Source organism: Peromyscus californicus, unplaced genomic scaffold, assembly GCF_007827085.1.
Source record: "Peromyscus californicus insignis strain IS unplaced genomic scaffold, ASM782708v3 Scaffold_17__1_contigs__length_78620276, whole genome shotgun sequence".
Classification (NCBI taxonomy): Eukaryota; Metazoa; Chordata; class Mammalia; order Rodentia; family Cricetidae; genus Peromyscus; species Peromyscus californicus.
Genome location: NW_026294469.1, coordinates 71,480,654 through 71,493,591, shown reverse-complemented (window position 1 = coordinate 71,493,591; position 12,938 = coordinate 71,480,654). Strand labels below are relative to the sequence as shown.

The following is a 12,938-nucleotide window of genomic DNA, read 5'->3' as shown; positions in this document are numbered from 1 at the left end:
CAGAAACCAGTGTCTTTCTGGACTTAAAAAATAAATAAGTAAATATTGGGGGAAACTTCTTAAAATACCTACTACTTTTCAGAACCAAAAAAGGCGAAGTCCACTTGACCTGGACACTCTACTGTGCAGGGGAGGCTGAACTGTCTCCACCTAAGATGGAAGAGACTTCCGAGAGCCAGCAGAAGTGTGGACAGGTACACTGGGCAACTCCCCAGGGGAGACAGTTAGAACCCACGATTTGTTTATTATTTGTAAATTTAAATCTTCATTCTCTGAATTAAGAAAGGGTTTGAGAAATGTGTTATTTGCCTTTGAAATGAGGAAGATGTGTAAGAGAGGAGGTAAGAAAAAGGCAAGAGAGAGGTGAAAGGTAGACTGAGCGAGGCAGGGAGGGAGGGAGGCAGGAACCAGGAAGAGCGCGGGGCAGAAGGCAGGGGAGACACACAGAGCGGCTGCAGTGTAGACAACCAAACCCTTTATTGTCTAAGTCACATTAGACGCAACACTGTAAAAGTCCCGTTAGGAAACAAGGAAACAGCAGATTCATAGAGGTAGTAGGAAGTCTGTAACAGTCAGAAATGTGGAAATTATCGCAGAGGGAGCAAATCAAAACAGACTGGCTAAATAAATAAGAAAACACAAATCATATTAAATACTAGGGTTGAGCTGACATAAATGAATTAACAAACCGGTCCAATACTGATGGTCAGTGGGACAAAGAGGCCATACACCCAGGCCAGCACCCAGCTGGTCCCAGGGGGAGTGTGAGCTGGGGGGGGGGGGGGGGGGGGCGCTGCTCATGGCCTTGTGGCTACATGAAAACTGTATCTCTGTGCTTTGAGGAGCAGGTCATCCTGGGATTGGCTGTTCTCCTGGCTGCTCTTCAGACAGACCCTCAGCTACAGGGACCCCATGCACCCCTCTTTCCCTAGACCAGCTGGGAAGGAGGCCCCACTGGAAGACAGACCCTTCCAGCTTCAATGCCAAGTGCAGTTTCGGACACAGTAAAAACGCAGACGACACCTTTGTGTCCCTTTGTGTACAGAATTTTTTAATAACTAAAACACAGATGGAGATGGGGCCCAAACCACAGGCCCCTGCACATTCCTAGCTCTCACCTTTACTTTCAGCCAAGAAAACAGAAAGCCAGAGAATGCAGAAACGGTGGGGCGAACTATCAAAACGATCGAACACGAATCAACAGAACAGTACTCTGCTGCCTCAGGTGGAGAGAGGAATGTGTCTCTGCGACCTGCTCAAGGTAATGTCTCAGAATGATCAATATTCCCAAGCACTCGGACATAGCAAGCCGTTCTCATACATACCTGGTGTAGGCGTATCAGGAAAAAAAATAAGTAAAAAAAATAATTATATATACACATAGATATGTATATATGTATCTGCTAGCCAGTTAACATTGCATTGTCTGCAAGTGTCATAGCCACCTGAACGGTCAAGTAATTAAAACAGCAACAAGTAGAATCCAGAATCAAACATTAGCTAACAATAACAATAACAATAATAATAATAATATAATAATAATCCAACATCATTAGAACAGAGAAACCACACGCCAGGGTTCATGTATACATGTGTGTTTAAACAAGTCTTTGTATCAGAAGCCCATTTCCTACAAAAACTGCACTGATCCATTACTGTGTTAAGTAAACTGTCGCTCTCACCAGTATATTAAAGGTTAGGATAATTTCTGTACATGTAAAATTATTGCTTCTTTTTTTGAAAAATATATTTAGCATGCTCGTCTTAATCCATTTCCTGCCTTTACAAAATTTCACAATAAAAAAAAACTAGTAAAGCTTTTGCAAAAAATTTCACAGAACGTTTTCATTCAAGGCAGCAGTAACTTCTGATAATGCATAAAATCCTATGTGCAAACATCTGGAACTTGCAGAAGTATCGCCATCACACACAGTGTCACAGCAATGGGGAAGGGAAACGCTGCTACCTGCGGAATACAGTTCCGAGCGCACACGCTGCTGCGTGGGCTCAGAGCCTCTGCCAGGGCCTTCACCCCACCGCAGAAACGTGAACTCGCGTGACTAAGGAAGAGGTATATAAAGCCGTCCTCACCCTCAGGCCTGGTGCCCTCCCACCAACCTAGGAACAAAGCCACTAGGCCAATGGTGGTCACCAGACCCAAGAGGGAAAGACATCTATTTGCCGGGGTGCTGCAGGGGAGAGGCTGGGATGGGGAGGAGGGGAACAGAAGGTTCCAGAGCAGTAGCACCCTAATGATCTAGGGCCCCCAAACTGCTCAAGGATTCTTCTGCCATCACTAAAACAGGCCCAAATCGGGAGGATTCAGTGGCTTAATCTGTTAAGACGTGTAGTCTTCTTTTGTGAGCAGTTTGCAGAGTGTAGCCCTGTTACAAAAAGGTCCTGAGAATAAACAAAGACGCCTGCTCTTCTTAGTGTTCAACTAACTCTCTTTTCCAAAGCAGATTTCTATGTGTTCCCATCTCTGCCGTGTTTCCTGTGCCAGACGCAGCCCCAACGGTGAAAACCCAGAGCATGAGGGTGACATGAATGGCTCAGAGCGGGTCATGGCCAGACCTCGGAACTGTGAGGATCCGCCATCGCCCCGCCCTACCGAGCCTGAGCACCACCAAGCCTTACAGCTCCTGAATACACCCTCCATCTTACCTGCTACTAAATACCCACTGAGGCAGGGAGAGGCGGGAGAGCGGGCCCTCAGCGGCCTCCACTCCCCACGTCCTGACAGCATCACCTCTAAGCACTGGACACCTCCCACAGTGCTTAGGTCTCCACTCCATCCAAAACACACCAGTATCTTTTTTCCAGTGTCTCACGCTTGTCTTGAGTAATACAGATGCCTTGAGCTCCCACTGTGCCTGCCAATACCACTGCTTATCATGAGGAAACACAGGCCATGGTGGATGAGCACATACATGTGTGTGAAAGAGCTACACGGGATTCTAGGCATAGCATCTTCGCTGTCCCTAAATGTTACCAAGGGAGGCATCTCCCTTGGTCTGCTCTAGCGCAGCGGCTCCCGGGTCTAAGGTATCTGGTCAGGAGACCCTGGCTCTTCTTCCCCAAGGTGGCCATGGTCACCGCTGGGAGCCTTCCAATCGCCCGTGAGGCCACTGTCGACACCATCACGGGCTGAGCGCTGGAGGCGTGTCTCTAGGTCCCCTTTCGGAGAGGCCCCGCTGGCACAGTCCCTGGGGTAGTATGGTCTCTCCCCTGCAAAGGAAAGAAAACAGCAGGCAAGCTCAGTTGTCTTCCAGTCACAAGAGCATTTACGGTATCAGTTTTCTTAGCAAGACCCAGAAACACAGGTGCCCTTCACAGCAAAGTAGCAGAGGCGACAGAGACCTCTGGTTTTAGGGGCAGCCCACTTTACACCAGCAGGGACACTTTGCTGTCACCTTGCTGCCTTCCGTGGGGGCAGCTCTAGGAAATCAGTGTTGGAAAGCATCACCAGCTTCAGGCAGCAAGCAGCAGTGGTGGGCTTGGCTCCGAGCAGGGGGCTACAAATCAGCAAGGCAGGAGGAACGGGGTTTGAAAAGCACAAGTCTACGGTACGGAGACGATTCCCAGGTGAACGGCAGTGCTTACGGGTGAACGTGGAGCCACACAAGCAAAAAAGGAAAGCCCCTGGTTTCCACATCTGAAGACAGTGCTTCCCTCAGTGGAGAAGCAGAAGAGCTATGCTGTGAGTCCGATGAACAGAGACAGCTGGGAGCACAGACATGAGTCTGTACAGTACCCCCCAGTAAGTGGGAGCACTGGTGTTCGAACAATGTCATGTTCCAGTGGAGGACAAGATAACGTGCCAAGATAAATCTTTCTGTGGTGGTTTGAATAGGTATGACCCACACAGACTCATGGGTTTGCATGCCTGGCCACAGGGAGTGGCACTGTTGGGAGGTGTGGCCTTATTGGAGGAAGTGTGTCACTGTGGGGGTGGGCTGTGAGGACATCTATGCTCAAGCTATGCCAAGTGTGGCTCACAGTTGCTTCTGCTGCCTGTGGACCAAGATGTAGAACTCTCAGCTCCTTCTCTAGCACCACGTCCGTCTGTGCACGGCCATGAAGATAATGAACTAAACCTCTGAAATTGTAAGTCAGCCCCAATTAAATGTTTTCCTTTATAAGAGTTGCTGTAGTCACAGTGTCTCTTCACAGCAATAGAAACCCTAACAAAGACACCAACCAACCACTTGAAATCAACATGCATCCACAAACCACAGAGCTCATGGGAAACTCTAGTCTCTAGCTAAGTTTATGGGAACCCTAGAAACACATAGGAAATGAGCTTATTGCCATCATGAATTTAATGTTTCAAATCTTTAGCTAAGATTTTCAGAAAAATACTAAAAGCTGGTCTCGCACACAATGTCTACTGGTCAACACACAGTAGAAACCAGAAAGATATTAGAGAATGTCTGCGAGACAAGGCAAGTGCAGAGCTGTAGCCAGTGGCCGGTCTAAAGCCCTGGAAGTAACATCGATTAGAGATGTGACAACCCCCTCTTAGGGAGATGGTAAACTTCCTGCTGTGGACCAGGAGAGATGGCTGACATGGCTGCACGGCAGCCATCTCTGTGGACATCAAGCTGCAGCAGGGCTCACTGGGAACTAGTTCTGGGCAAGTTCACCAAGCAACAGGGGGCTCTGACTCCCACAAGAAAAGGAGCTGTGATTCTGGGTGTTTGGCCTTGAATGTCACTCATAAACACCTGTCTATACCAAACACACTGCCAGAGGTTCCAGGACAGGGGAAGCTGTGCAAGGCCGAGGTGTCATGAACAAGGCTGTGGTGTTGTGCAAATCTGAAGTCTGCATGGACTGCTGCCCTACAGCCCTGGTACACACCTACCTGTGGCTTCTATCTTTGGACAGACCCCATAAACTGCCCCTGGGACAGGGCAGAGAGAACAGGGATAACCCTCCCCCAATAAAGGGTGGAACACTGCACAGCTCAGAAAGCTTTCCAAGCATTTATCCCAGCTGTGCAAAGCCTGAAAATCTAGAATAAGGCACTTGCTATGATGAATCCAGAAATCGTTACAGGACTGGCATTTCCCCTTTATACTGGAAGAGATGAGTTCACATGCCTCACTTCTGAAGAGTCGTTTTAGATCACTGATTCATCAGGACCATCAATGATGGGACCATTAATACAGTATCCCTTGCAGGGATCTAAAGAAATAATGAGTTAAACAGGGAAAAGAGATCTACAGTAGTAATCTGAAAATGCACATATTGCTTCCTCTTCCAGGGAGGCCGCAGCCAGGACATAGGAGCTGGCTTTGGGGACACTGGATTTTGTTTCTCACAGCTGTGAACTGTGAGATGAGGTTGAGCCGAAATGAATACTAGCTATCATTGTTTCAGTGTTCTAGGCCTAGACACTGACTCTGGAACCAGGTGAGATCAATTTTCCCCTTCTTTATAAGACAAGGGACCAAACTGTACAGCAATGGGGGTCTGTCTTCAACATGCACACAAGTCAAAATGCCACAAGGGGCACACAAGAAAAGCCACAGAACAAGGCTCGTCGGTGCTAACCCACAACTGTGTACCGGACCTCGGGGACCCTGGCCTTTGCCCAGCCAGCAGTCAGTCAGCAGTGACAAGGTGAAGTGATTTTGGTTAAGTCTGCGGTTACACTTACATGTGGTGGAGTATTATACTTGGAGAAAACAGATGATGTTCGGAAGATGCTTGTTTGATTTTATGCATAAAAGCTTCAGCTTGCATTAGCTATCAGATCTGTGATGCCAAAAATCTACAAGTGCACTGGTGAGAATGGGCCAAAGATGCAGATTCACAGACCCCCAACACACCGTCTCTACTGCTCAACTACACAGGATGCAGATTCACAGACACCGCCCCCCAACACACCATCTCCACTGCTCAACTGCACAGGATGCAGGTTCACAGACACCGCCCCCCAACACACCATCTCTACTGCTCAACTGCACAGGATGCAGATTCACAGACACCGCCCCCCAACACACCATCTCCACTGCTCAACTGCACAGGATGAAAATGATGCAGGGTGGGTTGCCTTTTTTTTTTAACTTTTCTTGTTAGTTTGATTAATGGAATTATTTCTCCAGCTTAACTATTTTAAACTAACATTTAGAATAACAAAGAATAAACTATTAATCATAGTCTTTAAATTCTGACAATAAATCCAAACAAATCAAAACACTCTATTTCACATTACAGCAAAGCTCTATAAACTGGGGGGTGGGACGGGGGGGGGGGGGGGGGGGGGGGGTTGGGTTGGTTTCAAAAGTTCTTCTAACTTCTTTTTAAAGTATTGTACTACATTTATGTAGTCCCACCTGTGGGCATGCACACTATCGTGCATGTGTGGAGGTCAGAGGACAGTGTGCAGGAGACAGCTCCTTCCATGCTTCCTACATGGCTCAGGTCCTCATGAGGACTCAGGTCCTCAGGCAGCAAGCCACTTGCCCACTAAGCCATCTCACCAGCTACTAGTTTACTTTCTAATTGTTGAACAATAAAATAATGATTAAAAAAACCGGTTTCTCTGAAATATTAAGACAGTTTTTACCATGGATTAGTAACACCCATACTTCAGCATGTAATTTTCAAAAAGTGTTTTTTTTTTTTCCTAATGACAAATGCTGAGGATTACCAGGACCTAAACATGGACATGATACACCATCCTTAAATAAAAACTCTCCTTGGAAACTTGGTTTGGTATCCTGCCCACGCTTGTGATGGAGAATGTTCAACCAGGATGGACCCGAGTCCTGTGAGGGCCTGCCCTCCCACCAGGAGAAAGAAATGGCTCCTCAACTCAAGGCCAAGACCCTTCATGTTTGCTTCCTAAGTTTGTGTTTTTATTTTGGTTTTTAAATAACTGGGAGGTAACAAGCAGTTCAGACAACACGTCACGTGGCCAGAGCTACCGTCTGCAAACTCACGCCACAAACTAACGTGGAACTTCCAAGCCTCTTACTTCCTGATAGAGACGTGTGGACATCACAAAGGAGAGGTTGGGGACCTGGTTTTCTGCAGGTCCTGGGCTCTTGTGACTATACACCTGTGATCTGGGACATGTACATCACAGGACATGTACAGGAAAAGATTACCCTCAGACACAGCAGCAAATTAGCTCTCTCGCTCCTCTGAGTTCATGTATGGAAAGGGCCTGAGAGATGACAGTGTTAAGCCAATCACTTCAGAGATTTGCTAGGTCCCACACTGGTTCAGTCATGTCACCAGAAAGTGCAGCATATTTTGATTTTCTAAATTTGATTCAGGAAATTGAAGTGTTGATATGCAAAATAAGTGTGCATTAGTTCCTTTTTCAGTGGCGATGTCAAAATCCCAGAAGTGACTTAGTGAGGGAAGGGAACTTTCAGCTCAGGTCTCTCATCTCAGGGAAGTCCTGTGGTAGGAGTTTCAGGCAGCTGTTACATCGCATCCCCCATCAGGAAGAGAGAGGAGGGGAGAGGGAAAGGGAGGGAAGAGCTGGCCACAAGAAATGCCTGCGCTCAGCCTGCTTTACCCTTTTCTATTCAGTTCAGGATCCCAGGCCACGGAACAGCGCTAACCACAGTGCTGTCTCCCCCCACAGCCAGCCTCATCTAAATACTCCCCCCACCCCTCCCCAACCCCCCCCCCCCCCCGACCCAAAGGTTGGTCTCCCGGATGATTCCGGATCCTGGAAGTTGGCAGTATTAGCCCTGACAGTTGTTCTGTGGCTGTCAATGCAAAAACCTCAATGCACCAACTGGCAACAAGAACTGCTGGGAAACTCCGAGTTGACAACACTGCTCAAACCAGTGCTTCTCCCGGACCCCTCCTTTTATAAAGAAGGAGCGACTAGTCTCTCAAGCACAGCAAAATCCGAACACACACAAGCCCATCAACACACCTTGCAAAGGCTGGGTGAGTGAAGATCAGAAGCCCCAGGGCTGTTCCCTAGCATAAGCTACTACTGACCGTCCCCTGTGGGAATGGGCCTGTCCACACCAGAGAGACACAAGCAACGTGCTCTAGGTCTCTGCACACACTCACACTGCGTCAGGGTTTTCTACTCAAGACAGCTGTTCACTAGAGTATCAGGCAACAGTGGCTCCCTCACAGGGTGTGTGCTCCACGCCGGGTGTGGGGCAACTCCTGGGGACCACTGTGTCACCACTACACAGGATAGGAAATGCATCTCCCATCGAGGTTAGCGCCTTCTTCTCCAAACTGTACCTAACAACTACATCACTCACGTCTCAAAGAGTCGAGTTAGCTCACCCTGAGTAAACTGAACGCTGATACCTATTAAACATAAAGATTGCTGCCAAGATCTTTTTTTCTCCAAGTTGCCTGCTTGCTAGGCATTTTTACCAGTACTGATAAAAAGGCTTCTTAAACAACCTGAATTTACTCTGGAAATGGGTTCACCCTGCTCCCCTACCCAGGCCTAGGGATAGGACAGAACCCAGTCCAACTCACATCCCCGTCTTTCCTCGTCTACTACCTACATCCTTCCTCTCAAACGTCTCTCAGACCCCGCTCTCCTCCATGCCCATGCTGACCAGGCTACACAATCTCTCACGGGGATCATCGCCCTGGTTGTCCACAAGTCCAGCCTCCGAGCTGAACTCTGGACGTCACCCCTCTGCTTCGAGCTCTGTTTTCTTCTGGATGGCAATCTCCTGTGGTGACCAGATGCTGCCAACTCTCCAGACACACACCCACAGTTCTGCCTCCCATGTCACGAAGCCCTCTCCAGACAGCTGATTTCCACACTCTTCCTCGTGCTCTTCCTCCTGGAGTCTGTCCCCATGCCGAGCTCAAGTCCTCTGGCCCAGCGGGAGCTCCCACCATTCCCATTCCTCATCCAAACCACCCACCAGCCTTGACCAGAGATTCCATCTTCCCCAAGCCACGCAGGGCCTGGCACAGGGGAGCTGCCCAGACGTTCTGTCAATAAGTGAAAGGATTATAAAACTTAATTTTCAAATCTGCCTCAACTGGCTAATTTAGCATCTTTTACGTACATATATAAAACTCCATCAGCTTTTGACTATCACCTGGAATGATTTTAGCATGAATAAACAGTGTTTTATGAGCTAAAAAAAATCCAGAGCCCAGAGCCTCTACAGCCAAAAGGAAAATAACCCAACGTGAATATTAACTGGTTAATGTTAGGAAAGCGCCTTGATAGGCATAACAAGATACGTTCCTGGCATTAATGATGATGTAAACTAGTTCTAAGTTAACGTCTCCTAAATTCACCATTGTAATCATGACCAAACTACAAGGGTGGGGAAGAAGGAAGAACCCAGCTGATGCCCCAACCTATCATAGATGCTGTTTTCTGACAACACACTTCTTTTAGATTCTTATAGTTCCAAAATATATTAACAAAAAAATGGAATTTCCATAAAGATCCAGAACATTCTATGATGAATCAACAAAAGATACTTTTCAAGGTAAGGGAGGGCAAAAGGGCCGATGGAGCACATGACCTTAAATATGGAACTAAACCAACTAGCTACTGTAAAGAAGGGTGAGTCAAGCTGGGGCTAAACACTAAGGCCTGAGCTACAACTGCCCTTCCAGACAAATGAGAGTTGACCCGCTGAGGCTTCATGGCAAAGCAAATGTGCACCTCAGGGCTGGATCCACGCTAACAAGATGTCAGTACTGGATGGTCATGAGCGTGACAGAGGACAGTGAGTCTAACAGGACAGCATTAAGTTTAGCAACAGAGAAGACACATCAGCGTCTTTCTCTGTCAGAGCCACAGACGGCAATAATTACCATAAACACCTAATGTAAGTAAAAGTAACCCAAGAATAAGCCAGCCCAAAGTCTTAGTGACTTCCACCTTCTACTTCCTGTTTCCGTGTGACAAAAGCATGGGAACAAGCTGGGCAAGAATGACTCACAGTACGCAGGATCACCAGTACTAGGAGACTCGGGGGCTATTGGCAGATCTACCTCATGCATCCCTCTCCATCAGACACACTGAGCCACAGAGGGTCTTTGGTGGCCTTGGAGGTGGCCTGTGAGCAGGAGAGCCTGGGACTCATTCTAGCTGTGATGCCCAAATGTTAAGCCTCTGGGCACAACACGTCCTTCCTATCACTGCATCCCAGGCATTCCACACAAGGGCTCTTCGGTAGCAAGCAGCCTTTGGTTCTCTTACAGCTGATTCAGGAACAGGCCCTGTGCCGGGAAATCTTTCTATTCAGTATTCAGGAGAGGTTATATTTATGTTTTTAAAAATTGTCTCATCACCACAAAGGAACTGCTGTATACTTTTAAACCATAGGTTTTACTGAAATGAGCTAAAACAACCTGCACAAGTTCCTTGAGATCTCACTATTGTGGGACCACAGTGGAGGCCTTGATCCTGTCATCACAGGGCATGGGACACTTTAGGGCCAGGCACACAGACCTGAATCCAACCAGCCAGACAGGGCTTAGGCAAAGAGGAGAGTCTCTGCAGCTACGAAGTTTCCTCGAACAGTGGATAACCCCAGTGATATGAAGAGACGAAGACAGTGGGGGAGGGGGGCAGAGGGCGGGGAGCAGAAGGTGACTGATGCCACACGCTGTCAGCCCAGGATAACAGAAAAGCAACCCAGAGCACTTACACCCCTCAGACCCATACTATGAACCAAGCATGGCACAGAGCTTTGCCACATCCCCTGCACATCAAATGGCATGTGTGAGACAGTCACACTCCCACAGGAGAGGTGTTAGAGGGCAGGCACACAGGTGTGCCAATGCACAAGAGCCTTGTTTTACCCGGTGTTTCTACAGCTGGGAAACACCAGACCAACATCTTTGACAGGGATCTCTTACAGAGGAATTCGAAAGTAGTGCTCTTAAAGGAGACAAGATGTGATTTATCTGCAGGCTGACTCAGACCCAGACTAAGAACTTCTGATGTTTTCTTCACCACTGACCACTGCCAACTCCCTCCTCCTTAGCACCAGCTATCATGGGCAGAAGCTGGCAGCTATGTGGCCTCCTGCTCTCTGTTCACCCCCAGACAGTCCTGGCTGGGTGGGCTCCAATGACAGGGAATTATTCCACAGCGCACATTACACACAGGTGCCCTATGTCCCAAGTCTTTGCAGGCACACTGACACTCAGACATGCATCATAGGACATACTTGTTTGGGGGCATCTGTGGAGGCTGTGTGCACTTCAGAACCTCGTGGACCATCACACTCAAACACCACTGTGGGGAAAAGGGTCTGTTAGCAGGGGCTGGTGAGATGCGTGAGTGCAAATCAAAGTGGCCGCTAAGGGTGAAGCACTTTCACAGAGAGACACCAGCACCCAGCCTGCAGCTGGAAAACACCAACTCCCCATAATGCTTACAGTAAGGAACACTTACAGTGAGAAACCTCAGTAACGGATGCCCGGGGCCGCTACCCTTCCTAAGTCAGACTCCACACTGTGGAAAGCAATCCCGAGCAACATGAATTACCAGTGTGTGGGTAAAGGGTCCTGTTTTCTGCTCTGCTGACCACTCGGCCTGTGTCACTGAGCATCAGGCTGGCTTCTGGGTATGTGCATGTCACACTGCTAGACAGTGTACCCATCTCCCTAAGGCTCCTGCTCGGTTGTGACACACAGGTAGCCCAAGCAGGTCTCAGGTCAGATTTGTACAAGGGGCTGGAAGTGCTTCGGGTCACCACTGATGAGCCAAGGGGGCCTTGCACATCTCCACAGACCAGCTCTGCCCATCAGGATGGAAGTCATCAGGTTTGGGGCTGGAAGACTAATGGCCTGGCTGCCACTGATGGTGACACTGTGACTCATTAGCATCTCATTTCTGAAGGTCTACTCTAGTTAAAGGGAACATATGCAAATGGATCTTTCTCAAACTAAGCTACATGGCACACGGATGCTAAATAAATAACACCACGCCACGTACAGAACAGGCGAATAAGGTCAACTGAGAGGTGGATGGCACAGTGACAGCTCTGGAAACCTGAAACCCAAACACGCCCACCATGACAGTGAGTGACTAGCAGAAAAGGGTCTGTGCTGGGAAGTCAACCTCAACCAAGTCACCTGGAAGCAAGAATCTCATTGAGGAAATGCCTGGGGCAGACAGACCTGTGGGCATGTCTGTCAGGGAGGATCTTTATCACTGATACAGGAGGACCCAGTCTACCGTGGGCAGCACCATCCGTGGACAGCTGGCCTGGGGTTGTACAACAAAGCTAATGTATCTTGATCGATAACTGATACAGGAGGACCCAGTCTATCGTGGGCAGCACCATCCATGGACAGTTGGCCTGGGGTTGTACAACAAAGCTAATGAATCTTGATCGATAACTGATACAGGAGGACCCAGTCTACTGTGGGCAGCACCATCCGTGGACAGTTGGTCTGAGGTTGTCTAAGAAAACTAGCTAAGCATGAGTCTGTGAGTTAGTGAGCCAGAAAGCATGCCAGCAAGGAGCAGCCCTTCATGATTCCTGCCTTGAGCTCCTGCCCTGACTTCCCTCAGTGATAGATCATGACCTGGAAGTATACTCCAAATAAACCCTTTCCTCTCCAAGTTGATTTTGGTTATGGCATTTGTCATGACACCAGAACGTAACTAGAACCGCCCCCACCCCCGTACACAAGCATGCATACACTCGGCACTGGCCAGTCACACGGCACAGGGCTGTGATACCTGTGTGTGCCCGAAGGTGGGCCCTGAGTTGGCTGGGCTGGTGGAAACTCTTGCCGCACTCCACACAGACAAAGTCTCCCTGGCGGGCCTGTGTCCGCGGTGTCCCTGTTAGTGACGCGGCATAGCATGGAGATGAAGAGAAAAGAGGGAAGGGGAGGGAGAGAGGAAGACATCGTTAGTCTGTCTGACATACCGATGTGAGGAGCCGCCGCTGGGCCCTGGTGACAGCTGCCAGCCTTGGCTGGGCTGACAGGCT

At 48.6% G+C, this 12,938-nt stretch overlaps 1 long non-coding RNA gene across 1 annotated transcript; it reads right to left on the bottom strand.

The window, feature by feature from the left end:
• Positions 1–219: 219 nt before the first annotated feature.
• Positions 220–12,932, bottom strand: LOC128113030 (uncharacterized). Its single transcript, XR_008219312.1, has 2 exons — positions 12,683–12,932; positions 220–3,228 (listed from the first exon to the last, which is right to left on the bottom strand). It is a non-coding gene; the product is annotated as an uncharacterized LOC128113030 (long non-coding RNA).
• Positions 12,933–12,938: the final 6 nt, after the last annotated feature.